Source organism: Odocoileus virginianus, chromosome 29 (genome assembly GCF_023699985.2).
Source record: "Odocoileus virginianus isolate 20LAN1187 ecotype Illinois chromosome 29, Ovbor_1.2, whole genome shotgun sequence".
In the NCBI taxonomy this organism is placed as follows: Eukaryota; Metazoa; Chordata; class Mammalia; order Artiodactyla; family Cervidae; genus Odocoileus; species Odocoileus virginianus.
Window position 1 is genome coordinate 40,489,662 of NC_069702.1, and position 17,761 is coordinate 40,507,422.

Below are 17,761 nucleotides of genomic sequence, written 5' to 3' on the forward strand. Positions count from 1 at the left end.
GAGAAAATGGCATAGGAATTCGCAGTCCAAATCCTAAGCAGCAGGCCCTTACCTGAAGTACTCTCTTGCCTGGAGTACCCTCTGTATTTATGAGACCTCTCAGGAAACCAGAGAAGCAGTAAACAGATGGACATGTTTTAAACTGTTCCGGGGCTGATCCTGGCCAGCAGTATCTCAACTCCCATAACTAATTTCCTGAATGGTCTCACATCTAATTGATTTTTGGTGGCATTGAGTGCTCTTTTTTTGCATAACCTTACACTCTGCACTACAGTCATGAGAAAGAAAGTTGGAAAGGCACATTCTGAACAAAGAGAAGATTAAAATTATCTAATTTTTTTTTTTTATTCAGGTACCTTATATCATGCTTTCTACCAAGGCCACTTTTTGATATGGCTGTTGCTGTCAAACAAGAAAGATGGAGAAGGATTAATTAATCAATATCTCCTAAGGGCTTTTAGCTAAAAGGCTAATGCAAAGGCCAAGCACTGTCATTATCACTGTTTGGTCTGATTATGGTGATTAAGTGACCTAGAAGAAAAATGTCAGAAGGGAGACATTCGCGTTAATTTGCATTGTTAATATAACTGTTGACAGCAAAGAAAAGTTTGCATATCTGAATCAGATCCACCAACAACAAAAATCCAGCTGTCTCATAGATTGATGTATTTGATTAAGCTAATTTGTCATAGCCAGAATCATCACTGTCATTCAACACTAACATTAAATGTCCATTCACTAGAGCTCAAGAACAATGCATGTGAAGTATAGGGCTCAGGAGGATACATGAAATCATTTGTAGCTTTTCAGTGAGTGTACAAATAGCAGAGACCCATATTTACAGCATCAATCTTAGAAACCTTTAGTGTTTCACACAAAAAAGGATATAATAGCATTACCATAATTCAGATTAAAATAAAGTAATATCCAGAAATACATTTATAAGTACATAAAGCTATAGGAGAGAAAACATTTTATTAAAAATACTCCAGACTGTCACTTAAAATCTTTAACTGAACATTTAAATTTGGACTTTAAGGTTTCTATGAAGCATTTTGAAACCATAAATGCATAGAATACATTGATTTAACTGTCTATTATCTTTATTTATAGGCTTTCCTAGGTGGCATTAGTGGTAAAGAACCCTCCTGCTAATGAAGCAGACATAAGAAATTCTGGTTCAATACCTGGGTTGGGAAGATCCTCTGGAGAAGGTAATGGCAACCCAATCCAGCATTCTTGCCTAGGAAATCCTATGGACAGCGAAACCTGGCAGGCTACAGCCCATAGCGTTGCAAAGAGTCAGACACACCTGAGTGACAGAATGCATAAGCTTTAAACATTTGGAACTATAATATGTAGGTCTTAGTTTATAATCTTGCCCCAACCCTGAGTTTGCAAGGAGCACGTATGACTTTTTAAGTTTAGAATTATCTGGCTTCCTTTGGTTTCAGGTAAGATTGTAGTTTCACAGAGAGGGCTGGCTCTGAGTGTGCTCCCCTCAACCTGCCTCCACCACCTGAATCTTATGTTATTTTCCCCTTGTGTAGATTTACAACAATATTTTCAAAAGCTATTATATCTGGGCAGAGAGAAAAAAAATATGTATAGAAGATTTCAATGATTTAATGAATAAACTCCCAATAATATATTATAACACTATTCATATGGTGGTGGTGGTGTAATCGCTAACTCCTGTCGATTTGTGACCCCATGGACTGTAGCTCATACCAGGCTCCTCTGAACATGAGATTTCCCAGGTAAGAATACTGGAATGTGCTGCCATTTCCTTCTCCAGGGGATCTTCCCAATCCAGGAATTGAACCCATGTCTCCTGCTTGGAAGTCAGATTCCTTACCACTGAACTGCCTAGGAGATCACATTATTATATACAATATTTGTAATAGTATAAATATAAACTATTATAGTATTGCTATATGTGCCTATACATGTGTATATATATATATATATTATGTGTGAATATATTTATATGGAGAGAGGGTACATTGAAAATCAAGGAATATGACATAAAAATTAATTTTAAGAACAAATGCATGCTGAAGCATCAAAGAGACTGTTTTTTTACCATGATTCACTGAAATTAGAAATCAACGGTAAAAAGAGAGATTAAAATGTTCTCATATTTAGAAATTAACAACCAAAATCCCACAAACATAAACTCATATACCTAAATGTGAAACACAAAACTCTAAATCATCTGGAAGATGAGACCAGAAAAAAATCTAAATTACCTTGACTCTGATGATGCAACCAGATACAATACAAAAAGCACAATCCATTAAAAAAGTAATTGGACATTATAAAAATTTAAAAACGTACCCTGTGAAAGACATTGTGAAAAAATTAAAAAGACAAACCACAGACTGGAAGAAAATATGTGCAAGACACATATCTGAAAAAAAGATTTGAATTAAAAATACACAAAGAACTCTCAAAATGCAACAGCCAACAGCACAATTGAAAAATTAGCAAAAGATCAGAATAGCTCTCTCAGAAAAGAAGACACACAGACGGCAAATCAGCATATGAAATGATGCTCAACGTCGTATGTTATTGGCAAATTGCAAATTAAAACAACCATGATGTTACACTACCTATCTAAAAGAATGGCTAAAATTTGAAACACTGAAAAAACAAATGATGCTGATGGTGTGGAGCAGCAAGAATTCTCATTCATTGCTTGTGGAAACAGAATGGCACAGCCGCCTTTAGGCTTTTCTGTGGCTCAGTCAGTAAAGAATCTGCCTGCAATCCAGCAGACCCAGGTTTGACCCCTGGGTGGGAAGATACTCTGGAGAAGGGAATGACAACACACTCTAACATTCTTGCCTGGAGAATCCCATGGACAGGGGAGCCCGGCGGTCCACAGTCCATGGAGTCACAAAGAGTCAGACACGACTGAGCGACTGAGACTTTCACAACCACATTAGAAGACAGTTTGGTGTTTTCTTGCAAAGCCAAACATGATCTTTACTATACAATCCAACAATGGTAACCCTAAATATTTAGCCAGATAAGTTGAAAATTTAGGTCCACACAAAAACCCGAACATGAATGCTTATAGTATCTTTAAACTGTGTGACGGGATTTGTTTTTAGCCATATGAAGGCTTTTAAGTTACAAATGGTTGCTCAGACTCCTGGCACTGTGGCAGCTTCCTCCAACTGCTACTTGGGGACCTGGATCAGAGACTCTCAAAATGAGGGTTAGGAATATGTTGCCTCACCAATTTAAGGACAATGTCGCTTTCCCTAGGAAACATCATTCTCCTAAAAGAAAAGGGGGGAATGATAGGGCAACAGGTGGGAAGGCTAGGAGACTCCAAATGGAGAAAATAGGCTGCAAGTATCAGACATTTTTTCTCTCTCTTAAGCGACAGGAGGAAACAAACTAGAAGTGTCAGATTTTTGGCTTCCCTGATAGCTCAGTTGATAAAGAATCCCCCTGCAATGCAGAAGGCCCTGGTTCAAGTCCTGGGTTGGGAAGATCCCCTGGAGAAGGGAAAGGCTACCCACTACAGTATTCTGGCCTGGAGAATTCTAAGGACTGTATAGCCCATGGGGTTGTAAAGAGTCAGACACAATTAAGTGACTTTAAATGTAATGTAGTCTATTTATAATTGCCAATATTTAGAAGTAGTCATGACATTCTTCAATAGATGAATGATTAAAAAATTGTATTGTATCCTTAAAATGGGGTATTGCTCAGTGATAAAAGGAAATAAACTATTGTTGTTCAATTGCTAAGTCATGTTTGACTATTTGTGACTCCATTAACTGCAGCAGACCAGGCTTCCCTGTCCTCCAGTATCTCCCAGAGTTTGCTTAAACTCATATATATTGAGTCAGTGATGCTATCCAACCATCTCATCCTCTGTCACCCGCTTCTCCTCCCACCCTCAATCTTTCCCATCATCAGAGTCTTTTCCAGTGAGTCAGCTCTCAGTATCAGGTGGACAAATTATTGGAACTTCAGTTTTAGCATCATTCTTTGCAATGAATATTTAGGGTTGATTCCCTTTAGAATTGACTGGTTTGATCTTATTGTAGTCCAAGGGATTCTCAAGAGTTTTCTCCAGCACCACAATTTGAAAGCACCAATTCTTTGGTGCCTAGACTTCTTTATGGTCCAACTCTCACAACTGTACATGTTTACTGGAAAAAACACAGTTTTGACTATATGAACTTATATCAGCCAAGTTATTCTCTGTTTTTTTTGTTTTTTTTTTTTTTTTTTAATATGCTCTTGAGGTTTGTCATAGCTTTCCTTCCATGGAGCAAGCATCTTTTAAATTTCATGCCTGGAGTCACTGTCCATGGCGATATTGAAGTCAAAGAAAAGAAAATTTGTCCCTCTTTCCATTTTTTCCCCTTCTATTTGCCATGAGGAGATGGGACCAGATTCCATGATCTTAGTTTTATTAATGCTGAGTTTCAAGCCAGCTCTGTCACTCTCTTCTTGCACCTTCATCAGGAGACTCTTTAGTTCCTCTTCACTTTCTACCATTAGACTGATATCATCTGCATATCTGAGCCTGTTGATATTTCTCCTGGTAATCTTGACTCCAGCTTGTGATTCATCCAGCCCTGCATTTCACACAATGGGCTCTACTCAGAAGTTAAATAAGCAGGGTGACAATATATAGGCTTATTGTATTCCTTTACCGATTTTGTACTAGTCCATTGTTTCATGTCTGGTTCTAACTGTTGCTTCTTGACCCTCATACAGGTTTCTCAGGTGACAAGTAAGGTGGTCTGGCCCTCCCATCTTTTTAAGAATTTTCTATGGTTTCTTGTGATCCATACAGTCAAAGGTTTTAACATAGTCAATGAAGCAGAGGTAGATTTTTTTCCTGGAACTCCCTTGCTTTCTCCATCATCCAATGAATGTTTGCAGTTTGATCTCTGCTTCCTCTTCCTCTTCAAAACCCAGTTTGTACATTTGCAAGCTCATGGTTTACATACTGTTGAAGCCTAGCTTGAAGGATTTTGAGCATTATCTTACTGGGCTTCCCTGATAGCTCAGTTGGTAAAGAATCTGCCTGCAATGCAGGAGACCCTGGTTTGAATCCTGGGTCAGGAAGGTTCGCTGGAGAAGGGATAGGCTACCCACTCCAATATTCTTGGGCTTCCCTTGTGACTCAGCTGATAAAGAATCTGCCAGCAATGTGGGAGACCTGGGTTCAGTCCCTGGGTTGGGAAGATCCCCTGGAGAAGGGAAACGCTACCCACTCCAGTATTCTGGCCTGGACAATTTCATGGACTGTATAGCTTTAAGGATTTTGAGCATTGTCTTACTAGCATGTAAAATGAGTGCAATTGTATGATAGTTTGAACATTATTCTGCATTGCCCTTCTTTGGGACTGTGGAATGAAAACTGATCTTCTCCCATCCAATGGCCACTGCTGAGCTTTCCAATTTGCTGACATATTGAATGCAGCACTTTAATAGCAACATCTTTTAGGATTGTAAATAGCTCATCTGGAAATGAGCCACCTACCCAGAAAAATACCTGAAAGAAACAAATGCATATTTCTGGGTGAATGAAGCCAGTCTGAAAGGATAACATACTGTATAATTTTAATTATATGATATTGTAGAAAAGATAAAACTATGAAGACAGTACAAGGATCAGAGGTTGCCAAGACCTAGAAGACAGGAAGACAGTAGGAATGAATAAGTTCAGCAGGGAGGATTTTTAGGCCAATGAAACTATTCTATATGAATTTGTAATAGTGAACATATGATATTATGCATTTGGCTGAATCCATAGAACTGTACAAGGCAAAATGTAAACCCTAATATAAACTATGACTTCGCTTAATAATAATGTGTCAATATCAGTTCTTCAATTATAACAAATATACCTCCCCAGTGCATGACATTTATATTGGAGTAAACTGAGGGCAGAGAAAGAGATTATATAAAAATTCCCTGTACTTTATTTTTTTCTGTAATTCTAAAACTGCTCTGAAAAATCAGGTGTATTACTTTTTTAAAGATCAAGATTAAAGTAGAAGTCATACATAACAATATATTTAGAACTTCATCATTACAAACAAATATGTCAAAAGTAATGGTTAAAAGAAAGATTTTTAAACAAAATTTATATTATTTGTAAATTAAATTAAAATAGATAACATATGTGATAAATAGATATATAGGTGATCAGCTAACAAGAGTAAGTAATCTAATTCTGACCTAATTTGACTCTAGTGATAGGTAGTAACATGTCTTCAACTCAGTGATACCACAAGATTAATTTTTTTATATATATCAGCTAGTGATTTTGCTGAGATTTAAAATATATATATGAGCAGGAGGGAAGTGCAGGAGGAGGAGGAAAATGTGAGAGTGACATGGAACATGGATAGCAGGAGTGTACTGAGGTACCTGTCTCATTAATGAAAGAAATTTGTATGAGAAATATACATATGCATGAGTTTAGTAAGTTTACACAATCACCAAAATTTAAACTCCTTTGTGTGTATATATATACATATATATATTTATATATATAGATATATATATTTTAAAAAAATATATATATATATTTTCCATTTGTTCAAAAATATATATATATTTTAAATCTCAGCAAAATCACTAGCTGATATATATAAAAAATTAATCTTGTGGTATCACTGAGTTGAAGACATGCTACTACCTATCACTAGAGCCAAATTAGGTCAGAATTAGATTAGTTACTCTTGTTAGCTTATCATCTATATATCTATTTATCACATATGTTATCTATTTTACATTTAATTTACATATATATATTTGTATACATATACACACAAAGGAGTTTAAATTTTGGTGATTATGCAAACTTACTAAACTCATGCATATGTATATTTTTCATACAAATTTCTTTCATTAATGAGACAGGTACCTCAGTACACTCCTACTATCCATGTTCCATGTCACTCGCACATTCTCCTCCTTCTCCTGCACGTCCCTCCTGCTCTTTAACACTGCAAGGGATTTCACCAGTAGGCATGTGGGCAATCCAGTTTCCACATACAAGTCCCATTCACAATTCCTGCATGGAACTGCCCACTGGCCACTTATCCAGTCTAGAGTTGTGTGCACCAGAAGCACAATTTGATTTTGGGGGCAAACCAGTGCAGTCCTGTAAAACAGATGGCTTGAGGACATGTGAGCAGAAAATCCTGGGGCCCTAGGTACCTGAAATAATGTCTAGAAGTAAGTGGGGGTGGGGGGGCTTTGCAGAAAGCAGATGGAAATGTTCGTGATGAGGAAGTCCTCTTGGTCCCTCAGGTTCTTTCCCCTGGAAGGAGGACACAGCCAGAGGAGGATAGGAGTGGGGAGCTATAAAGCACAAAGACCCTTCTGCTTGGGTCTTCAAGCATGTCTGACTAGAGTTAGAGATATGTAAATAACCTCCAAGGCATCTATCTATTAGAAGCCACAGATCAGAGGTCTATGCTACAACATTAACGTATCTTGTATAATGGAAATGTGTGAGGAGCGTACTGAAAAGAATGAGATCTGTTGAAAAAAATATTTAAATTTAAAATTCTAAACACACTACTTTTTAAGAAATGTACATACCTAAGCATATATTAAATCTATTAGTGTGAATATCTATAAAGGTAAATGGAATGGAGTACAGGCTGGGACTAAGGGAAAGAGAAATAAATACAGTATACCCTGAAATAAGGAGTGTATTTAATTCTCCTCTTTAGTTTTGTGTTAATAAAATAATGGCAGAAAGAAAAACATTTAAAAAGTAAATACTAGAACCATTTGCTTGCATCTCTTGCATGAGCCTCACCTGTCTTACTCTAGATTCACCCAGCTCTCTTTGTTTGAAATATGGTTCTCCATCCTAGTCTTTGTCTGTAGCTACACTGCTTGCAATTTAAGCTGAGACCATGTCTTCATTTTCTATCTCTTTCAAAAGACTTAGACAATTCTGCTTCACTCTAACCATGTTCTTTTATGACACAGCATATTTATTCATTGATCTCTCCATTTGTTCATTCAACAAACACTATTGATACCTAACCATGCTCAAACCAATACACTGGTATTCTTGGAGAAAAGGTAAGTAACAATTTCCATGGCTTAATGAGCTCACAGTCTAGGAAAAAACCCAGACAAACGCAATACATAAATACAGATTGAGTTTAACATAAGGTGCTATGAGTGCTGAAGTATACTGTGAATATTAAACCTTGTTCTCCATTAATAGGCTAATATTTTACATAAATTATGTAATGGTTAATGTTAAATATTGATAATAATATTTTAGCATGTTAGTTATACTGCTGCTGCTGCTGCTAAGTCACTTCAGTCGTGTCTGACTCTGTGGGACCCCATAGACGGCAGCCCACCAGGCTCCCCCGTCCCTGGGATTCTCCAGGCAAGAACACTGGAGTGGGCTGCCATTGCCTTCTCTAATGCAGGAAAGTGAAAAGGGAGAGTGAAGCCGTTCAGCCGTGTCCAACTCTTAGCGATCCCAAGGACTGCAGATCACCAGGCTCCTTCGTCCATGGGGTTTTCCAGGCAAGAGTACTGGAGTGGGGTGCCATTGCCTTCTCCGTTAGAAACACTAACATCCACTAATACTATAAATGGCAGTATTAATAAATTACACCTTGTTATAATAAGTTTAACCAAATAAACCTTGATGCAAAACCTACCAAAAGTCATTGTTTATATCAACCACTCCTCTGAAATCTTCTTATTGTTCTTTATGTTTTTGTAAATAATCAGAAGTTGCCTATCAATTAGCCACTAAAATTCACTAAGTAATCTCTAGTGGTGATTTATACTGTTGTCAGAAATATGCAAGGAATAAATATGCCTATAATTTTGTTTCTACAACGTGCAAATATATTTCCATATTTATGGTTCAAGGTTTGCTGATTACTTACAAAGTAGGTGACAGCAAGCTTAGGAGATATAAATCCTTAGTCTCTCAAGGGCAGGATCAAAGCTGCATTACCAGTAATCTCCAATCAGTCCATTTTTTTCCAATTTGCAAAAGAAGCCTCAAATTTATTCGTACTCCTGCATTAATGAGACAATTGCAAGTATAAAATGATAAATAGTAAAGGGTATATTTTAGGAAAGTGTTAGCAGGCATTCAGTGACCAATTTGCCTAGATGCTTCTATGCTTCCATTCTTTTTTAAGAACTAATTTTAGTAAAGTGGAGTAAACATTTCCTGATATATCGTAGTGATTGCCTCTGACCTACTGTTTGGCTGCTTCATTTAAGTTAATGTTTTATTTATCTTTCTAATATGTTTTCCCCACATGTATTCCTGGGAGAGCTATTAGTTTCTTATTAGTTTCAACCTCATTTTCTCTCTCTTAACAATAATGTAAGTATGGTTCTTAATTCCAAGTGAATTTCATGCTACATCCTGATCTGGATATGAAAAAGTAGAAAGTATGTGCAGCATTTGGTAACTCTGAGTTTGCCTCAATATATTTCAGATATCTGTGTGTGACTTTTCCAACAGCTCCTGGTATTCCACATTCACTCACTCATTAAACAAGCTTCCTGGGCATGAGACCTATATACTTACACCTGTCCCCGTGCTTCAAAGGGCCTCATACTTAGCTTAGTGCTCTGCCATTGCCATCTTGAAATTCTTAATAACTTTTGAAGAAGAATTGCTGCATTTTCACTTTGCACTGAACTACCTAGAAGAGGTAATCTAATATTTTTAGACTGTATAAAATAAGTATAGAAGAATGACAGAAGGATAAACACAAATGTTAACAGTAATTATCTTTAGATGATGGTTTAAGAATGATTTTATTTTTTTTTCTTTTTTCTTCTTTCATTTTCTAATTTTCCTGATTTTTGGAGATAAGGAAGGTTGAAAGTGTCAGAAATCCCTTAGAATGCAATAAACAGACATTATTATTCTTTTGAGCTAAAGGATTTTGATCTGCAATAAACAAGATATATTTTTAGTATGATACTATATTATGGTATTCTTTATTGAAGTATAATTAGTCTATAATTGTTACTTAATCTATAATGTGCTAGTTTCAAGTATACAATATGTTAATTTCAAGTATACAAGGAAAGTGATTCAGCTATAGATATAGATATTCCTTTTCAGATTCTTTTCCACTCTAGGTTATTACAAGACGTTGAGTATAGTTCCCTGTGTCACACAATATATTCTTGTTATTTACCTATTTTATATACAGTAATGTGTATCTGTTAATCCCAAACTTCTAATTTATCTCTATTCATAACTCCCCCGCCTCCCCTCCCCTTTGATAACCATAAATTTGTTTTCAATGTCTGTAAGTCTGTCTCTATTTTGTAAATAAGTTCATTTGTATCAGTTTTTAGATTTCCACATAGAAGTGATATCATATGATATTCATCTTTAACTTACTTCACGTAGTGTAATAGTCTCTAGATCCATTCATGTTGCTTCAAATGGCACTATTTCATAATTATTTATGACTGAGTAATATTCTATTGCTTGTGTATATATATATATACACCACATTGTCTTTATCTGTCCCTCTGTCTATGGACACTTAGGTTGCTTCCATGTCTTGGCTATTGTAAATACTGCTGCAATGAATATTGCGGTACATGTATCTTTTCAAACCAGAGTTTTCTCCAGGTATATGCCCAGGAGTGGGATTGTGGTCATATGACAACTCTATTTTTAGCCTTCCATGGGGGAGGGGACTCTCTTTTCTTCTTACCCTCTCCAGCATTTACTATTTGTAGGCTTTTTAATGATGGCCATTCTGACTAGTGTGACGTGATACCTAACTGTAGTCTTGGTTTACATTTCTCTAAAAATTTGTAATATTGGGCATCTTTTCATATGCCTGTTGGCCATCTGTATGTCTTCTTTGGAGAAATATCTATTTAGGTTTTCTGCCCATTTTTGATTGGATTTTTAAAAGATACTTTCATTTATAGAGGTATGGATAATTTTACATCAATAGTAGAACTTCACAGAAAATGAAATATAGTATATTGAACCCAGAAAAAATTCATAAAAGTCTTGAATTCTCATAATGGTACTGTGTCACTGTATGCAATTTAATTATAGTCTATTTTCCCTGAGTACCCTCTCCTTCCTCTGTATTTGTTTCTATTTAACACAGAACTTTTTTAAGGCTTTTAAAAAATTCTAAAAACTGGAAGAAAATTAACAAGAAAAAACTTTTACAATTACTTGGAGAATTGTATAGCATCAAGGCTTGAGTGTACAGCAAGCAAAGTTGGTTTGCAATAGCTGACAGATTTCATTTTCCTTGCCATTTTACAATAACTGCACTTTCCCTCTTGAGGAATAATATTCAGCTAGTAATTACTTTAAAAGAAAGTAAATAAGAAGAAAGAAATATTTTTATTCTGTTCCTTTGTCTATTCAAATTGTTATAGTCTTTCAAGAGTGAATATGCTGGAAATTTTTTTAACTCATTGTCACTTTTCTGGGTGAATTGAAAGTAATTTATCTTAAAGCCAGGATATAAAAAGTAAATAAACAATGTGAGAGCAAATTTGCAATACTCCCTTCAATCTTTCTGTGGAGCACTCTGTATAAGACAGAACTCTAAGGGGAAATTTATATAACTTTTCATTCAATTTCTAGAAATAGTCACCAATCAGGATATTTCGACAAATCGCTTTGCTTGCCATTCTTGGAACTACAAGGAAGAAATCAGAAAATCAACACAACTTGATGTTTAATGGTATAGCCACTAGTGTCAGACTACTGAGGTTAATTTAAAAATTCATAGTTGTGTGACTTTGGGCAAATACCTTAACCCTTTTTCTGAGCTTTATTTTCCTCAATTGTAAGACAGGGATAATAATAGAATTAAGTGAATTTTAATGCATGCTAGAAACAATAATTCTTGGCACTTTTTGAAGATCTTCAAAAGTCAGCAATTACTATTCTGTACTTTATTTTAATTTAAAAATTTCTCAATTCACTAAATTATACAAAATCATCTCCCTTTAAGGGAGAATGATACAAAAATGTTTATGTCACTAATCTTAAGGCAAAATGATCATAATATCCTAAAGTACTATAATGTGGAAAACTCACATTCAAACTTTTATTACTGAAGCAGTTCCTCAGCAAATAAAATGCATCATTAAAATAAGCTTTCATGTTTATCCTTGTACAGAACTTATATATCCCCTTTTTCCCTGGAAGTTGCTACTTTCAGGACTTGTATGAAGTGTATTTTTCTGAATAGTGTAACGGGGAATGTAATTGATAACATCATGCAATTCTGATACCCCTCCAGGACTGAAGGACTATTTTCTTAGCTCTTGCAAGCACTGCTGGTAATACACTCTCAACTACTTTCCCGCCTCTCTGACTTAGGGTGATGGAAGTAGACCTTCCTAAGGCCAGGTCCCTTTTTGGGGCAACTGTATCTAATGCCTGATGGATGCTCTCTTGCTTTTAAACAGACAATTTAGATAGCTTTCCGGCTTTAGCACTTCCTGTGTGTTGACCGAAGCATTTAAAAGAGACCCAACTCAGACCAAATTGTCTGCTGACCCATTCCTACTGCTTTCCTTCTCTTCCACTGGAACTTATCCAAAGAACAGCTTCTAATAAATTCCTGTCCACTAATCTTTGTCTCAAATTCTGCATCTCAAGGAATCTGATCTCTGATATAAGATGAAGCAATTCTAAATGACACCCAATGCAATACCAAGAAAATGGCCACTGCACTTCAGTGGGGTAGAGGTGAAAGATCTGGAAGAAAAGAGGCCCAAGTTCTAAAAGGCAAGGACATTAGACTGATTATTTGCATAAAACTGGATGGAGTTTACAGGCATTTTTGATCTTTCTGTGTTGTGGGGGAAAAGCCCAAGAGAGTTGTACTTGGCAGTGATGAGTATGGGAGAGGGTTTAAATTAAAAAATAATAATAATAAAAAAAGTTTTCTTTAAAAAGACTTAGCAGGCAATGTAAGAAAACGGGGTTGTAGAGAACTAGAAGAATACCACCCTGTCTCTGAGATTTGGAAAGAATAAGAAAACCGTAGTAAGTTTTATCTTAATCAGTTCAGGCTGCAGTAACAAGTTAACATAGACTGGGTGGCTTAAACAATAGACAATTATTTCTTACAGTTCTGGAGACTGGAGAGTCTGAGATTAGAGAGTCCCATTCCTGCTTTAAAATGCTTCCTTCTTGCTATATCCTCACATGGCCTAAACTGCTCTAATCTCTTCCAGCTCTTGTAAGGACATTAATCCTGTCATAGGGGTTTTACCTTCGCGGTCTCATCTAAACCTCATTAGCTCCCCAAAGCCCCACCTTCAAATACCATCACATTGTAGATCATAGTCCAATATATAAATTTTCAAGGGGAGATAAGCATTCACTCTCTAGCAGGTGTGGAGAATAAAACTAAACCTTAACTTATCTGTGGAAAGGTAGTTTTCAAGTCAGGCAAAGAAACATTTGTTTTAAAAGTAAAGAATGCAGGAATATTTATTGGCAACATAGCAGATATTTTAAAGAAAGGCAATGGAAAAAGTTTAGGAAAAAATGGTATAAAAAAGTCATCTAGTAAAGTAGTTGGATTGGGCTGAATAAGGAAAAATAAATATGCAAGTAGGGGTCTCTGAATAAAAATTGCTGCATACATTTAAAAGTCTGTAGATCTTACAAATGAAGGAAGAAATTTGAATCATAGACGAGGATAGTGTGAATAAAACAAGGCATCCTAATGGATCCACTTACATACAGGATGGCATTTACCTAAATGCTTTAAGATCAAGAATTTCAAAATATGTGTTTGGATGCAAAAACTGAATACCTCATCAAAATGATTCAAACATAAAAGCCATTTAGTTAGTTCACATAATTAGAGCAAGACTTAATGCTGATAGAAGAAGCTGAACTCTTTCTACATTTTGGCTTAACTTTCACCTATAGTTTACTCCAGCTACAATACTGCATTTTTTTCTCACGCTTGTTGTCTGGCAGACAGTAGAAGGCTGTGATAGCTCTTGGAGCTCTCTATCCCAGCTTTTCACTGGTAGACATCTTATATCCCATCCTCTAGAAGCAGATCAAGAGTGAAACTGGAAAAGTATTTAAGTATCTGGCAGATAATAGAAAGCAGCAATGGATGAATTAGCTATCAAGGCATCGCCGGCCCACTCCCCAGTTCAGTTCAATCCAGTCATTCAGTCGTGTCTGACTCTTCGCGACCCCATGAACTGCAGCACACCAGGCCTCCCTGTCCATCACCACCTCCCGGAGTCCACGCAAACCCACGTCCATTTAGTTGGTGATGCCATCCAACCATCTCATCCTCTGCAGTCTTCTCCTGTCCTCAATCTTTCCCAGCATCAGGGTCTTTTCAAATGAGTTAGCTCTTCGCATCAGGTGGCCAAAGTATTGGAGTTTCAGCTTCAACATCAGTCCTTCCAGTGAACACCCAGGATTGATCTGCTTTAGGATGGACTGGTTGGATCTCCTTGCAGTCCAAGGGAATCTCAAGAGTCTTCTCCAACACCACAGTTCAAAAGCATCAATTCTTCAGTGCTCAGCTTTCTTTATAGTCCAACTCTCACATCCATACATGACCACTGGAAAAACCATAGCCTTGGCTAGACAGACCTTTGTTGGCAAAGTAATATCTCTGCTTTTTAATATGCTGTCTAAGTTGGTCATAACTTTCCTTCCAAGGAGTAAGCGTCTTTTAATTTCATGGCTGCAATCACCATCTGCAGTGATTTTGAAGCCCAGAAAAATAAAGTCAGCCACTATTTCCCCATCTACTTGCCATGAAGTGATGGGACCAGATGCCATGATCTTAGTCTGCTGAATGTTGAGCTTTAAGCTAAATTTTTCACTCTCCTCTCTCGCTTTCATCAAGAGGCTCTTTAGTTCTTCTTCACTTCCTGCCACAAGGGTGGTGTCATCTGCATATGTGAGATTATTGATATTTCTCCCAGAAATCTTGATTCCTGCTTGTGCTTCTTCCAGCCCAGCCTTTCTCATGATGAATTCTGCATATAAGCTAAATAAGCAGGGTGACAATATTCAGCCTTAGCATACTCCTTTTCCTATTTGGAACCAGTCTGTTGTTCCATGTACAATTCTAAATGTTGCTTCTGACCTGCATACAGATTTCTCAAGAGGCAGGTCAGGTGGTTTGGCATTCCCCTCTCTTTCAGAGTTTTCCACAGTTTATTGTGATCCACACAGTCAAGGGTTTGGCATAGTCAATAAAACAGAAATAGATGTTTTCCTGGAATTCTCTTGCTTTTTTTCCCCCCCTCATTTATTTTTATTAGTTGGAGGCTAATTACTTTACAATATTGTAATGGTTTTTGTCATACATTGACATGAATCAGCCATGGAGTTACATGTATTCCCTATCCCGATCCCCCCTCCCACTTCCCTCTCCACCTGATTCCTCTGGGTCTTCCCAGTGGAACAGGCCCGAGCACTTGTTTCATGCATCCAAACTGGGCTGGTGATCTGTTTCACCCTAGATAATGTACATGTTTCGATGCTGTTCTCTCTAAACATCCCACCCTCACCTTCTCCCACAGAGTCCAAAAGTCTGTTCTGTACATCTGTGCCTCTTTTTCTGTTTTGCATATAGGGTTATCATTACCATCTTTCTAAATTCCATATATATACATTAGTATACTGTATTGGGCTTTATCTTTCTGACTTACTTCACTCTATATGATGGGCTCTCATTAGAACTGATTCAAATGAATTCTTTTTAATGGCTGAGTAATATTCCATTGTGTATATGTACCACAGCTTCCTTATCCATTCGTCTGCTGATGGGCATCTAGGTTGCTTCCATGTCCTGGCTATTATAAACAGTGCTGCGATGAACATTGGGGTGCACGTGTCTCTTTCAGATCTGGTTTCCTCAGTGTGTATGCCCAGAAGTGGGATTGCTGGGTCATAGGGCAATTCTATTTCCAGTTTTTAAAGAAATCTCCACACTGTTCTCCACAGCAGCTGTACTAATTTGCATTCCCACCAACAGTGTAAGAGGGTTCCCTTTTCTCCACACCCTTTCCAGTATTCACTGCTTGTAGACATTTGGATAGCAGCCATCCTGACTGGCATGTAATGGTACCTCATTGTGGTTTTGATTTGCATTTCTCTGATAATGAGTGATGTTGAGCATCGTTTCATGTGTTTGTTAGCCATCTGTATGTCTTCTTTGGAGAAATGTCTGTTTAGTTCTTTGGCCCATTTATGGATTGGGTCATTTATTTTTCTGGAGTTGAGCTGGAGGAGTTGCTTGTATATTTTTGAGATTAATCCTTTGTCTGTTGCTTCGTTTGCTATTATTTTCTCCCAATCTGAGGGCTGTCTTTTCACCTTGCTTATAGTTTCCTTTGTTGTGCAAAAGCTGTTAAGTTTCATTAGGTCCCATTTGTTTATTTTTGCTTTTATTTCCAATATTCTGGAAGGTGGGTCATAGAGGATCTTGCTGTGATTTATGTGGAGAGTGTTTTGCCTACATTCTCCTCTAGGAGTTTTATAGTTTCTGGTCTTACATTTAGATCTTTAATCCATTTTGAGTTTACTTTTGTGTATGGTGTTAGAAAGTGTTCTAGTTTCATTCTTTTACAAGTGGTTGACCAGTTTTCCCAGCACCACTTGTTAAAAAGGTTGTCTTTTTTCCATTATATATTCTTGCCTCCTTGATATTCAGTGGATGTTGGAAATTTGATATCCGGATCCTCTGCCTTTTCTAAAACCAGCCTGAACATCTGGAAGTTCATGGTTCACATATTGCTGAAGCCTGGCTTGGAGAATTTTAAGCATTACTTTACTAGTGTTTGAGATGAGTGCAACTGTGCAGTAGTTTGAGCATTCTTAGGCATTGCCTTTCTTTGGAATTGGAGTGAAAACTGACCTTTTCCAGTCCTGTGGCCACTGCTGAGTTTTCCAAATTTGTTGGCATATTGAGTGCAACACTCACAGCATCATCTTTCAGGGTTTGAAATAGCTCAACTGGAACTCCTTCACCTCCACTGGCTTTGTTCGTAGTGATGCTTCCTAAGGCCCACTTGACTTCACATTCCAGGATGTCTGGCTCTAGGTGAGTGATCACACCATCATGATTATCTGGGTCATGAAGATCTTTTTTGTACAGTTCTTCTGTGTATTCTTGCCACCTCTTCTTAATATCTTCTGCTTCTGTTAGGTCCCTACAATTTCTGTTCTTTATTGAGCCCATCCTTGCATAAAATGTTCCCTTGGTATCTCTAATTTTCTTAGAAGTAACACCAAAAAAAAGATGTCCTTTTCATTATAGGGGGCTGGAATGAAAAAGTAGGAAGTCAAGAAACACCTAGAGTAGGAGGAAAACTTGGCCTTGGAGTATGGAATGAAGGAAGGCAAAGGCTTTTGCCAAGAGAACGCACTGGTCATAGCAAACACCCTCTTCCATAACACAAGAGAAGACTCTACACGTGGACATCACCAGATGGTCAACATTGAAATCAGATTGATTATATTTTTTGCAGCCAAAGATGGAGAAGCTCTACACAGTCTGCAAAAACAAGACTGGGAGCTGACTGTGGCTCAGATCATGTACTCCTTATTGACAAACTGAGACTTAAATTGAAGAAAGTGGAGAAAACCACTAGACCATTCAGGTATGACCTAAATCAAAGCCCATATGACTACACAGTGGAAGTGAGAAATAGATTTAAGAGACTAGATCTGATAGACAGAGTGCTTGATGAACTATGG